The following is a 14,976-nucleotide window of genomic DNA, read 5'->3' as shown; positions in this document are numbered from 1 at the left end:
CAAGACAAAACAAATTTATTAGAGGCCACATGACTAGCTTTATTACTATTGCCTTCAGCATTTCTTTAGCACTGCTTTCTACACTCTATAAAAAATAGCTACATTGTGCTTATTCTGCAGTTATTATAATATGCATTCCTGCTTTTTGTCCATCTAAAAATTTTCCTGTTTTATCATCACCCGAAGTCATTAAAAATAAGCTGAACATCATATACTAGTCTGCTTCTGATAATAGACAACTGTCTGCAGAGTTATCTCAAAAATTTCCTGAGAATAAGAACAGAGCAATTTAAGAGATTTTAAGGTAGAAAGAGAAGAAGGAAGTATCCAGGAAAAAAACAAGTTTCATTATTAGAGGAGACTGATTCATCAGAATTTGCAAAGTATGAAAGGTAGTGTGTAACTATCTGCAGGCAAGTTTTAAGTAATCGTTAAAAATTATTAAATTGTCTGTTTTTGTAGACTGAGACACTGTCTTCTGTGGTATTTCTGAGTTTGTTGTCTGTGGTTCTCCTATATTACTCAGGATTTAGTGTGACTGCTGCTGACACTCACCTATCTTCCCAGAATGTGGAGGACCAGATGCCCTTCCTGTTGGGTTCTGTAGCAGAAGTCATAGTAGGGCAGAACCACTCTTCCCAAAACCAATGGATTTGCAGCCATGACAATTATAGAACTGAATTTTATGACTAAAGCAATGACTAAATATACCTGTAATCAAAAGTATCTATTCTACTTTATCAGTGAAGAACAATATCGTATTTCTTTTTGATTGCAATGCCAAGTTAACATTATTCTTCTGTTTATAAAGCTCAGTTACTGCCAGGAMTAAGGAAAACAACTTAATTAATAATACCATTTTAATGGAATTTTTATTATAATACCCAGCATAGGTATTGTAATTAAAAGGCATGAGGGAGAATATGGTTTAATTGCTATTAATCACCTTTACTTTCATTATGTGTTTATACAAACTTTTTCTCTCTGACATACATTTAATTTAGAGTATTGTAATGCTGTKGTCACTGAGAGTTTCATCAAGAACTTTTTGCTTTCTTCATTCTCTTCTCATTTCTGTCTSCTTCACTCAGTTTTGCTGGGACCTTAGCTATGTCTAAGAACTTCTCTGGGGTGTGTAGGTTGGAACTATGTTCGCTGCCGACARATACATGGCAGGTTTTTACAGTTAGCCAGGTTAATGCTCTCACCTCATTTCTTTTTCCAACAAGTTAAAGTTATGAGRTAAACTTAATATATTTGTATATCTGATTCTTAAAAAAAAAAATTGTTTCCCTTTTGATCTATTATCATCATTTGCAGAAAGTGCTCTGAGATTTTACAGTTTACCAAATCACCGTATCACAATTTATCAAACTAGCATCCAAAAATCTACAGCAGGGACATTTCTCTTATGTAAACCTTTCTGAGAAAGCATGCCAGCTATCTTATCTAAGCATGATTCCTTATCATTGCCTAATTGCACCACACACTTAGCAGAACCACATCRATGATCTTATGTTCTTGCTCACTGTGCCTTTATCTGGATTTGTGAACACAGCCAGTGTCTCCAGCACCGTAGAAGTACATCACTTCTTGCAAATTATAGACTGAATACACATTTTAACAATCCGTGGGGATTTTCGGGAAGGTTTCGTGTGTCTCYAGTGTATTTGGAGGCAGCAGCAATGTTCCTTGTCATCCTTTTTTTTTCAAAATTAAAGCTTGGTGAGATTTGCAAGTGGCTGTCTCTCAAATTGAGAAACTGTGGATTAGGTACGTAGTGATGTCTCTCTTCCGTCCAGAATGGACGATTCCAGATCTCAGCTCTGAGTGTCAGGGACAGCCAGGAGCTGGCTGCCTCTGGTGGCAATGCCATGTGTAGGGCCCTGCCTTCCCAGCATGTGTGGCTCTGCTCTGTGCCTGACAAAATTTGCTCCCCTGTAGTTTGACATAAGTGRCCCATGTTGCTCTCTCCTGCCAGAAGAGGTGTGTATGTGTGTAGTCTAACTAGAAGGCAGGCCAAGGTGTGGGTCATCACTTCAACTGGGCCTTCAGTTTGTGGTCGGGTACCTGGTGAGCAGAGTACAGCATAATTATTTAGTAGCTAGAAAAACACCTCCTGAAATTTCTAGAGGATTTTTACTCCTGAATGGACCTTAGAATAGTCCTTCAAGTCTGAAGTACTAACATCCTACTTACATTTCAGTACTTTAAAATCTTTAAAAACTGAATCATAAAAGGCAGATATTTGACAAATGTAGCTTTTGCCTTACTAATATTTATTCAGACAATTCCTTTCACTCATTCCTTACCATGTGCATGGTAAATGGCAGTATTCAGATACAAATGTGGCTTTCCACACTCTTTTTATGCTTTGACATGAGGCTTAGACATCTAGTACTTCCATGACTTTGTGCGTTACAGAGGTTTTCAGCTCTAACATGAGATCAAATTATTTTCCTTGGTATCCCAAAGCTATGAATTTTAGGTAACTGAGTCTCATATAATGTTTGCAGCATTGGTGATGAGCTCATTGGGCTTCCTCAGAGTGGAAATAATAATGTAATTTCTTATGCTCACCACATTCTTTCTTCCCAGGCCGAGAGACAGAGATAGAAAGACTAGTCCAAAACTGAGTGTCGTGCTTCACTGCATTATTGGGCTGAAACTGTTTTTAACATCTTTCATTGAAATACTACAAAATCTAAACATGTTGAACATCTATGTCTTGAAGCATAAACATGAAATATACTTTCTTGTCTCTTGCAAGAATACCATTGTGGATCAGGCCTTTGGTTGATGCTTTTAAAGCTGAGATCTTGTTGCTGTGTTCCAGATAAAAAGCAAAGCATCATATTACTGTTTCAGGAGTGCAGGGTGTTAATACTTGATTGGTRTTGTGGATGTCACTTGCTATTATTGTTGGTGGCACTGAGAAGAAAAGGTTCATTGAGAAAGATAATCCTCACACAAAAGGATGTAGGAACATGTAATTGACAATCAGGAGGTTAAAAGAGACTTGACAAGATTTCAAGGGATTAAAAAAGTTAATCTGTCAAGGAGCATACCCACCTCTGCTCCAAAGGCTTGTATTCTAATTAAGATTTATCACATGGTTTTTGGCAATAGTCCWGTCACCCTTCCACTTTTGCCCAGTGGAGGAAATTGAAACTCAGTAATCCTGGTAATATAAGAGGTGTAGTAAAAATCTGCAAGATGACATGATGATGTCACTGCCCATAAGTTTTGCACATTATATTGTGAAGCAATTTTTTCAAAATATGGATGCTGCTTTCAGAAATATTGAAATCTCTTGCAAGCATATTTTCTAGAGATGTGTGTCCTTCTACACTCCTCCTATAGTCTTCTGACATACTCCCAAATATTAGCAGATTTTCAGACTAATGAGATATTCAGTTAAAATACGCTGGTTTTTTTTGGTAAATAGCAGGCTTGAAGAGATGTCCTTTATATTTTATCAGTCCAGGTTTACATGTGTAAAATACACATGTAGTATTTTAGCAGTATGTAAAGGTGTGTAATACTTCAACTAACTGCTTATGTTTAAGAGATTTTGCAAAGCAGATATTAAATTGCTTGGGTGATTACTCACGTTGTTGAGAGGACATAGGATTCATCTTCTCTGCTGGTGGTTTCAATAAATTTCTTGCTYGTGCCTGTGAAGAAGCTGGCTCTTAGAGATGTGCTGTCTGCTGTGAGATTTGAATTACAATACATGTATTAAAGCTGGTAGTTTTGTGTATAAATTGCATCTTTTCTCTAAACTTCAATCTTTTCTTCGATCTTTTCTGTGTTCTCTTTTTTAATACTTAAAAAAAATTCATGCTGTTAAAAAGGCCTGACTTAGATGAGATTTTGGTAAACCTTTCCATACACAAGCACTATAGAATGCAAAGGTCAATTACATGTGTCCAGCCTTGCTTTAAGCAATATCATTTGATATTACATTTATGACTGAGATCACAAGAACACATGGGTTTTATATGGGTATAATTACCCCACTGCAGGGATTAATTATGTATGAAAGTTAGATGTCCTCTGAAGCAGACAGAGCAAATTGATGCCATTTCAGACAACTCCATTCACAAAGAAAAACCCCAAGCCCACTGTCTGTTTGGAATTGTCACCTGTAACAGCATCTGTAGTTTTATAATCCGGGAAAAAGAAATGCGGACATTTGCATTTCAAAAGCTTACTTTTCCTGAATAATAAAACCAGTCAAACAAAACCAGATTGGTTTTGAAAATATTTGATAAAATAGGGTCACACAAATGCGTWTCAGCCGTTTGGAAAATGAGCTAGCTCCAGAAACTCCTAAGTATAGGGTGGTTTTTTTTTTGTTTCCTGTGAGTTTTTTTAATTTAAAAATACTTTAAAAACACCACCTTATTATGGTACAGGAAGTACTTTAATTTCAGTAATATTCATTGACAATGAAAACAATATCCACCTGTGTAGTGTTAACCTATTGCTAACCACTGATTTMATGAGGTGTAACACAATAATTGGGTACAATAAATTTATCTTCACTTGTGAAAGCTCCAAGCTTATCTGTTGTTTTTCCTTCTCCTTTATCTTTGAAATGCCAATCTCATGCCACGTTTTACTGAGGTTTTTTTTTGCTGGATAGTGGGTCCTCATTTGACTCACTCCAWTTTTTTTGACACTGCTAAGGAAATGTTATTTATGTTTTCAAATTATTTCCCATGTTTCTAAAGATCCCCAGCTGCWTCTTTTCTGTCTCCTGTTAGTACTCCCAAGTAGAAGTAATGAAATTGAGGTGTCCACATTTGAAAAAGAGAGATTCAATACCTTCTGTTATTTCAATTCAGCTGCAGCCAAAAGTAAAGAATAATTTTAAAACACATCCTTATTACTGATCCAATGTCTTTTCACACTTTAAAAGGTGTAGTTGATTTTCTCTATCAGTTTTATAAGTAACTATTACTTTAGAGCTAAGACTGGCTATTCTTAATATCACCTGTAAGATTTTACAGTTCAGTGTTGTGGCTCATTTAACTTTAAAGGGGGAAAAATCAATGCGAAACTGTAATCCTGACTTGTTTTTTCCAAGGCTTACATAACTGATACAAAATTCAAAGTGGTTTACAAACTGTCTTGCAAGCAATTCACTGGCTTAACAAACAATTAACAGTAAKTTTGTCTTTATGTCACAGTTTCCTTTCATAAATCATACATGGCCATTTTTTTTTCTGTTTGCTCTTTATTGGTAGTATTTTTCATGTACCTGAATTATAACGTTGCTTACAGGAATAGTTGCATAAAAAACTCTCCTCACTGTAGTGAAGGAGCATGGTATGTTATTCCAATGCACATAAAATGTATTAATGACTATGTAATAAAGGATGACCTATCTAGTAGCCAGTCCCAAGAGTCGTGATGATGTTTCAATACGAGGATGACTGAGCTATGTGGGGTTTTAAACCAAGCATTTGTACAAGATTATTTGCTTATTCAGGTAGCTAATGGCTTCCAAGTTTACATTGGAGGTTTTGAGATAAGGTAGAGTTGTATAAAAAGGCCTCTTTGAAAATGAATTCAGCATATCCATTCTGTTTTTAAATATGGATTCAAGTGGAAATTCTGTGGGCTTGCAAGCCAATCTGCATGTAGTGGTTGGTTTATGCATGTATGTAATTGCACAGTGAGTAATTATCATGGACAGGTCTAAATCACTGTGGAGAAGTTTTGCAAATAAGTTATAGGTTATTTTCTTTTGGCCTCAGTCATGTACCTTTGATCTACAAGTGGACTCCTTTAATTGTGATATCAAGAAGCCTAAAAAACAGCAAAGGATTAGAAAACCTATATATTGACTTGCACGTTCAATTAACTTGCATATGATCTCAGCAGGAAATTCAAAACAAAAGCTAATTTATGGAAAAATATGGAGTTCTAATCACAGCTTAGCTCCATGGGGTTCCAAATAACACACTACAATCTCTACATGCAGATACTTTCATCTTACATTTCTGATTTGGTGGCATTCCAAAAGTTCTTATCAAGCCCTATTATCATCTTTTATTAAAGCTTATTACATTTATCCTTATTGCATGTTTGCTGTAATATTCTGTCATTCTTAATATGGAATAAAAATGCTTTGATCTTTTTAGCCAGTCATGAGATGGAAATGTGCAACACAAGTGTTTCACTACACAGTATAAACTCCCAGCTCGGTGTGTCCTTTGAACATTGCATTAATTGGCCCCTGTTTCTTTTTCCTTTGGTTCATARATCTTTTCATCAGACTGCACTTCTCCGTGCCATCAACATGCAAATAGGCTATGCATGATCATATAGAGCCACTTAATTATATCCCTCAAGAGATCTGTGGTGGTTTTGTTGGGTTTGGGTTTGGGGTGGTCGCTTTCTTTGTAACAAATAACACTTTTGAACTATAAAAATGGCTGGATCCCTTCATCAATGCTCTTACCTAGGAAAGGTTTTTCCAGTTAATTTTGAGACATTACGTTGCCATTGCTCTTCTTAGTGCTTCTGTTTTATGAGGGCTGTGATCTAAATGACAAAGCAAGACTTCTGTTGGAGTTGTGAAAGAAAACTAAAATAGCTAAAACAAAGATGAGCCTCAGYTTTTTTCCGGAAATCAGGTTTAAGGAAGGAATGATTTAAAGAATGAGAAGCAATAAAATAAAGAAATTCCTGAAGGAATACAGAAAAGTTATTAATCTGTAGTCTTAACCTGGTCTTGAAAAGTGCAAATCAGGGAATTTTTTTTCTCCCTCACAACACTTAAAAACAAAATCTTTATGACTTTATTAGATAGAAACCTAAAATTTACAGGATGTTTTTCATGCCTTTGTATGAATTAGAAGAGACAAAACATTCCTTGCCTCAAGAGAGTCAGCAATCTAATATCCCTTCCCCATAATTTCTCTACCTGTAATGACTTTTCTCCATCTTTTTAGACTGAACAACATTAGCTGAAAAAGAAAAAAAAGCTATGTTGAGAAGAAAGCTGAAGATACTAAAGACTATTTAAGTATACTGAAGACTGTTAAGAAATGGGATCAGTTTGCTGTTCTTCAGAATAAATGGGCAAATCTGAAACAGGACATAAAGTTACATTTTATTTAAATAAGAGGCTACTGAATAATTGTCTTTGTTTCTTTTTTAAGAAATCTGGATTCTCCCTAAAGCTTTGAATGTGCCTCATATAATGCAGTTGACAGAATTAGACCATTGTTACATAGAAGTCCCTGGCTTGAYAGCTGAAATGAGGCATCTAACTGTACAGGTTTCCAGGGGAATAAATGTTCCATCTTAGGGCGGATACAGTAAAAATATTTACACCAAGACTATCACACATCTTTATTAACAGTTCAAATGCAATAATACTTAAAGTGTCATGTAATCATCTTTGATTAGTGGTCAAAAAGAGTAATCCATATTATTAGTATCCATAGTAGAGAGCTGGTATACCTTTGTTGCTGTATTTTTCTAGGAATTTTTTTATATATTTTGCAAATTCTTTGTTAAAAGCTTCCAAGAGAAAATGAGGAATAGACTAGAAAGGCTGGAATTTTTTTCCAGATGAAACAGTAAAATCAATGGATCCATTGAACTGTTCAGGATAAAAGGGAAAATACCACACTTCTTCAGTTACTATATTGATCTTGATAGGGTTTTTCATATAGCACTATAATAAAATGTTTTACATTCAGTATATATGTTCAGAAACTCTTATATGATGCTGCTAGTGACTAATCTTTTAAAGATGCTCAAAAGCATGTACTTTAAAGATATTTTAAAATCAGAAATAACAGGTTTTGTTGATTTGAGAAAAACAAATTTTGAGTAATAAATAAAGAACTTGTCCTTGTAACTTTTAATTCAATTTATTTAACATTTTAATTAACTATTTTAATTCACTATTTGATCTGCAGCAACATCCAAGGTATCCTATTATCTTACAAAAAAGCATATGAATACAAATCGCTGACAGTTCATTTCCACATCTCCTGGTCCACTTCAGGTCCTTCAGAATAAAATAGGTTTAGATTCTAATTATGGCTGCAAGAAAAATATATGGAAGATAATTTTAAAAACCACTTCAGTGTTCAAATATTTCATTTTAAATTGTATTGCCAACAGGGAGATGAACTAGAAGATAATCCTTCAACAAGATTGAGCAATAATTGCAATTTGCTTACTTTAAATTATAATCTTTTTGCATTGCTTTAAATATAAATTATGTTCAGTTTTCCTTATGTGCAAGTGTGCATAAAGATTTTTCTATTAATTTTAAGGAAGCAATTTTTTAGATCATGGTTTGAAAATACCAGCACCTGGAAATATGTAACAGTGGCAGTCCTGGAACAYGAGTGCAATAACTTAGCAAGGGGCTCATCTTCAAGCACAGCTTCATGAATAATAAGACTTGATTACCATGCCTTGTAAAACATATGGGAGAAAGGAAGGAGGGTTGCCAACCTTGTTCAGTTCCTCTTGTGGACTTTCCCTACGGCATTGAGCTCTTTATGTTTATAGAACATATGCCATAGGCCTTATCTCCAGAGGTCTTAGGGAGATGCTTGCTCTTTAGAGATAGCCATTTTTTTTTCTTTCTGCCATCTAGTGTTAACTTTTCATCTGTCTGATTCTAAGAAAAGCTGGAGGAACACTGGAAGTCTATTTCCCAATTCCAGCAACCCTATTTCTTCTTCTTTCTCTCTTAYTCTCTGGTTCTCCTGAAATAGCCTGTGTCACCTTTAGAATTCTTTCCTGCAAAAAAAAACGTTGCCAGATTCAGAATGGAAGATATTGAATTGCTGGCAGTTCTGACTGATACTTCAGAGGGCTGCTTTTGTGAATAAAGCCTCTGCTTGTACATGTATGGTTTTGTTCCTGCATCCTCATGATTTACATATGTGATTCTTTCACCTGCAGAGCTCAGAGGGTGTTTGCTATGACCTTTGTGTTTCATGTGAGCGTATTTGTCACTTACAGTACTTTTAAAAAGTTGTGGTTGATCCTGGTGAGTTAGGATAGAGAAAACCTTCARTTTTGACCAGAACAGTAAGTTTCTCTGGCTTTTACTGTATATTGCTACCCTTTTCTACAAAGAAAAAGAAAAAATTCTGATCACCATAAGCCCCAGCACTGTGTGTATATTCACATCTGATYTAAACTTAGTTTTCTGTTCAGAGCTACACTGGACACTGAATCATTATAACACCTGTCTGTTTCCTTTATGAACGAGCTATCCTATCCTCATAACATTCAAGTGTATGAGACAGGGGGAAAAAATCAGACAAGTCCTTGCTAAATGGAAAAACAGCTACGTAAATTGGTTTTCTGTTACAATTCTTTTTTGTGCCTCTCATWATTTTGGCAGAAGAGAGCTTTAAGATCTTGAGCAAGACAGCAAGGGAAGGCACTCCCCAGTCAAATGTAGCAGGTAGTTGTCAGCTCTCACAGTTCTATTTCTGCCACTTAGTTACATCAATTGTCCATCTTTCTTGCCACCTACTAATAAAGAACTGATTCCTTTTGGATGCAAGTAAGTCTTGGAGAGGGTTTTGAAGTGATAATACAGTGTATTTGCTCAAGAACAAGTTCCTTGTAAAGGTAATGCATAAAGCATCAAATTACTAGCTTGAGCAAGGAGTATGCACAACAAATGCGCAACTTCTTCCTGAAGCAGATCATTGCAAAATGTTTTTCACAGTGTAAACTAGTGATATTTTTTTTTCAAGTGTTGCTGTGAAATGTATTCTTAGTTGCTATTTTAATTATTAAGTGGACATGAAAAGCTTTGTAGACTGRTTACAAACCAAAATAACTAGACTTCAGTTACACAGTGAAAGACAAAATCAACCAAGCTTGAAAAAGCAGTTTAAGATGGTTCAGAAACCCTTCAGTGAACTGTGTAGTGACAGATGGCAAGATTACCCAATAGCCTGCAACAAATGATCGCCTTTTTATGTTAGTATTGAGGCTACTGTTGCTATAAATGCACTCCTTTAACTTGAGCTCTGAATTTTTTAATATCCCAGTCCGTTTGGCAAGCAGGAGGGCAAGAGCTCAACTGTTACTTTGGTTACTGCTTTTGTGTTTGGGATTCATGAATTTAGCCATATTCACCAGTACCACACACATACACAGACCCTGGTACTCTATTCATGCCAAGGGCAGCCCATATCTGAGAGAGCTTTCTTGTCTTGCCTCTTCACTCTGTTAGAGGGAATGCACTCTACAACATTTAGACTATCACCGCACTCTAAAGGCCRCCCATGCGGATAATTTTTCCCGTAGCTGTACAAATCTGCCTTAAACAACTCAGTACAAAGGTAAATGCTAGTATAGATTCTGCAAATGAAGAACTCTTGGTAACTAGAGATTACTTTGCAGAACAAAAGTAGGGACTGAAACAGTAGAATAGGTAGAAGAACCTAGAATCATAGGTTGAAGATGGTATGTTTTTTGTAAATTGAATTTAAATTAAAATTAATTAAAATTAAGTTTATTTTTTTTAATTTAAATCAAAAGAAATGTAACTATTTAATTGTAGGTTRAATAGTTAAAGATGGAAAATACCTTTAAAATCATCACATCAGCCTGTCAGCCTAGCACCATMATTATGTTCACCATTAAACCAAGTCCTGGGGAGTCATATCCACAGTTTTTAGGAACATTTCCAGGGATGCTGTCTTCACTACATCCCTGAGAAGTCTGTTCCAATGTTTTACAACTCTTGCCATGAAAACATTTTTCCTAATACCTAGTCTAAACCTCCCGTGGCATAATTTCCTCTTGGCCTGTTACTTTTTACCTGGGAGGGGAGACCTACAACAACCTGCTTTCAGGTAGTCGTAAAGAGCATGAAGGTCTCTCATGAACTTCATTTCCTCTGGGGTTAGCAACTCCAGCTTCATCAGCTGTCCTCATAAAACTTGTGCTCCAGACTCTTCACCACCTTTGTTGGTCTTCCCTGGACGTGTTTTAGTACCTCAGTGTCTTTTCTGTAGTGAAAAAAAACTGGACACAGTTGCATAAGTTGCRTTAGCAGGTCACTGACAATTCCGTTCTAGAGTATGGGGGCTTTGTTCTGCTCCCTGTTTCTGTCTTCCAGCTCTGGAGGCTGCATACCTTGATGACAGCTGGTCTTGTCATTAATAACTGACTCAAGGAAGGCATTAAGTACCTCATCTTTTGCAACTATATTTATCCAAGAAGGGATGGAGGTTCTCTTTAGCCCTCCTTTTCTTCCTGATGTGTTTGTAAAATCATTGTCTTTTACAGCAGTGGCCACATTAAGTTCTAGATGGGCTTTGATCCTTCTTGTTTTCTCCCTGCATGGCCTCACAACACCTTGTAGTCCTTCTGGGCTGCTGATGTCTTTCCAGAGRTGATAAACTCTGKTTTTTTTCCCTGATTTCCATTCATCCGGGGTTCATCTAGGGCYGTCTTCTTCCCCACCAGCTCACCTTTCATCTCATGGGGATGGCCTGCTCTGATGCTTTTAAGATTTCCTTCTTTAAAGCACATCCAGCCTTCCTGGACTCCTTTTCCCTAGGTATCATCATCTGTTTTTCTACTTAAAAAGAGAATGTCCCACAATGGAAGCAATCATCCCAGTCTTGAAACAAGTAAAAGGAGGCTTTTGTTAGGGTTTTTGGGCACATTTGTAATTATGACAATCCATCTTTTCTCCCATCCCATGAGAATTCATCCATGCTTCAGCTGTGGATTATTTGGATTGAGTTGTTCTGATCCATGACCACAACCATCACAATCTGCCTGCCTTCTGGTTAGAGGCATCTGGCATTCMCAGAGAGGTCCTTGCTGCTGTCAAAGTTATGCCAGTATTGAAAGAAAGTCGTTCCAGTGTTGGTGTCCCCATAGATTTGGCAGACTCAGAACTAGTGACTCTAGGAAGGGTCTCTTGGCCTCATTGTCTAAAACAAATAGATTCCAAATTGACTGGGAATAAACCACACCTGACAGGCAGTAGCTAATTCAAAAATAAATAAAAAATGTTTTACATTAGATTTGGAACAAAAATAGCAGCAGGAAATAATGAAATGTATTTTGCTTCAAATGTTTTTTCCTTGAATTTTTGCTTCATATATCAAATTCTTTATAACAAGAAGTAAACATACTATTTCTCTGAACACAGTAGAAACAGAGAAGGGGATTCATCTCTTACATCCCCATCCCAAAGCTAGGAGAAGRCTTTCATCCTTTTTTAGATTGGAGGAAATGAAACAAACATATACACCTCTGCAATCAGATTGCATTATTCTCCCTTTGGAAAGTCAGAACTAGTTCGTACCATTTGACTTGAAGGTCTCAGATGTCCCAGGGGCTGTTAATCAGATTCATAATAGCATCAAGAATTTTTATCAGGTGCCTCACTGTCCTTATAAAACTGATAAGGCCCTAAAGTTTGCTTTTATGTTGATAGCCAGCTGAGAGAAAACCAATTTTGATTGACAAAATAGTGCCTGAGTTTGTCATACTCAGTCTATTTACCCATGTTCTTAAACTTCATCATCTCTAAATATGATTTCTCTAAAGAGATTCTGCCTTGTAATTTGATACTTTAGCCAGAAGCCTGTTTCTTTCATATTTTTTTCATGCTTGCAGTGAAAGGACAATTCTCTAAATTCTGGAGAATTCTTGAGAGAGATTACATAGTTTAATTATTTAGTATAGTAGTACACATTGTAAGTTTTGTCATTGGAATTGTCTAGTAACAGTTTTTGTCTGCTTAAATAATATTCCTACGTTCACAATCTGTGAAACAGCTGCATTTATCCATCTGTTCATTTTCATTACRCATTGTGTATTGAACTTGCTTCTAGTTCATTGTTAAATCTGAGATAGGAATAGTATATTTGAGGGATATACTAATACTCCCTATCTTTGACATTAAACTACAGTGGGACTCAGACCAGTACAAACATAAAGAAAAGGTATTTGTCACTTATGTGGTTTTGTGAGATGTAATCAATATAGATCCCACAGTCCTTGTCTTTGAAGACTTCAAATTCCAGCTGTTTTGAATTAGGAGGGAACAACTAGAAGGTTGTGTTGGAGTTTCCCCTTCTGATCTCCCCGGGGAGCATGAAGAGGCACGGGGCATGTATATAGCACCAGAGATGTTAATAATGTTCTAAGCTCCTGTGTTTCTGGAGTTAAAAAATGAATGTCAGTTTTTTTCTTCTTTTTCTTCAGAAGAATTAATAAAAGGGATAAGAAGACAGCAAAGTTAAGAGAGGTGATTTAGATCTCCAGATTTGAAAGCAAGAAATGCAGTGGGTTTAAATCATGGAAGATTTACTTATTTGCAGTCTTTCATTGCTGCCATGAAATGAGCTAGTGTAACATACAGTGGAGTTTTATTGAAAGATGTTAAAACAGATACAATTGTCAGGTGATTAATACATAAATAAGGATTTCCGTGGAGGTAGGGTCAAAATAATAATGGCTAMTTCTAGTGATGTGCCAGACATGGTRGTGGTCAGATTTATGGTTTAACAAGAGTTGAGAAGTGAAAAGAGAAAGATGTTTTTAGGGTCAAGGAAAATTCTACATTATCAGGCTTTGACAGGCAATTTAAGGTCTGGGAAAGAAGAGTAATAGTAGAGTCAGAGACTTGGAACAAAGATAATATGTCATCTRTAGTGAGGATTTTCAGTCTTTGAAGTATTCAGTAACAGGTCTTTAGTTATTCTGAGGTTTTTTGTTTTGTTCAGGGTAAGGGGGAGGCTTTAAGGCAAAGACCTGGCAGACAACCTCTTAATTCTGCAGTTTATTCTGCCTGGCTAAGTAAACTTGCATTGATGCCTGTTCATCTTAAATAAGAGTTGCCATGGTCAATACAGAGAGATTTAAGGAGCAGACATGAAACCAAAAGGGATGAAGATTTTTTTTGTCATTTGCATAGAGGCAATGAATAAATTAGTAATGTCTGTAACAGTGATCTGYTTCAGGGAGAGAGAAGGAGCAGAAGCAACAAAGTATAGTGAATTATTTTTCTTGTATTTTGCACAAATAGTTAAAGTACATGATTACAGGTTTTTTTCCCAGTGCATTTTTATTCTCTAGTAGCACTGAAAGATTATTTTAGCTGCTTTGCAGGTAAGTATTGTCATGRAATGAGAAAACCATGTTATACCAAATGTAAAGTAGAGTAATTACAATAAAATGCATTTTGGTGGCATTATAGAGACACTGAAAGAGAAGAAAATAATACACAGGCAGGATGAAATTGCATATGAGTATCACAGTACAGCACTAACATGGGTTTTTTTTTCCATATTTTTGCTCTAAAAGTTTAGACACAGGGTTCATTCCTTAATTCCTGGTGATCAAGGTTCCTTAAGCTCCCCCTAACAACTTGGAAGGTTGACCCTGTCTCATAATTACCATAGATAAACTTTTTTACCTGATACCATCTTTCACATGAGAGGGGTTGTGGGGAAATAAGTAATTCAGAAACCTAGCTGCACATTACCGTTATCAGAGCAACRTGCCCCAGTGTCTTTGGCTCTGCTCATGGTCTTGGCCTCATTTTGTAGACTAGCATAGAGAATGGGCATATAATAGGAGGTTGTGCAGGGTGTTGTTGGCAGCATGAAGTTCTCATGTCTTAGGTTAGCCCTGCAACGCTCACAGCACCCGCCTTCCTCTCCTCCTGTATTTTTTCTTTTTCCTCTCTGGCTAACCACGACAGATCTAACTGCTGGGAGAATCATTTATTTTAGTAGGTTATTTAGGAGTTCACTTAAATGATTTGTCTCTTCAGAAGGATCAAAAATGAGGAAAAAAAAAAAGAGAAAAGAACATAATTACTGCCGGTCCTTTTGAACATTGATTTGGGACTGGTAAAAGACTCAAAATGAAACTGGTGAGCTTTCTGTCAACTGCGTTCACTGAAAGCAGTGTATCATTAAAGGACAGTAGTAG

At 36.3% G+C, this 14,976-nt stretch overlaps 1 protein-coding gene across 1 annotated transcript in view; it reads left to right on the top strand.

Annotated features, from left to right (window-relative positions):
- The window catches only part of TENM3 (teneurin transmembrane protein 3), a 406,242-nt gene that overhangs the window by 296,801 nt on the left and 94,465 nt on the right, over nt 1-14,976 (top strand). The window lies entirely within an intron of this gene.

Source organism: Malurus melanocephalus, unplaced genomic scaffold (assembly GCF_030028575.1).
Source record: "Malurus melanocephalus ecotype Western Australia unplaced genomic scaffold, MMel_1.1 scaffold_330, whole genome shotgun sequence".
NCBI lineage: Eukaryota > Metazoa > Chordata > Aves > Passeriformes > Maluridae > Malurus > Malurus melanocephalus.
Note: the sequence above shows the minus strand (reverse complement) of the source record. Positions and strands in the feature narration are given on the sequence as shown.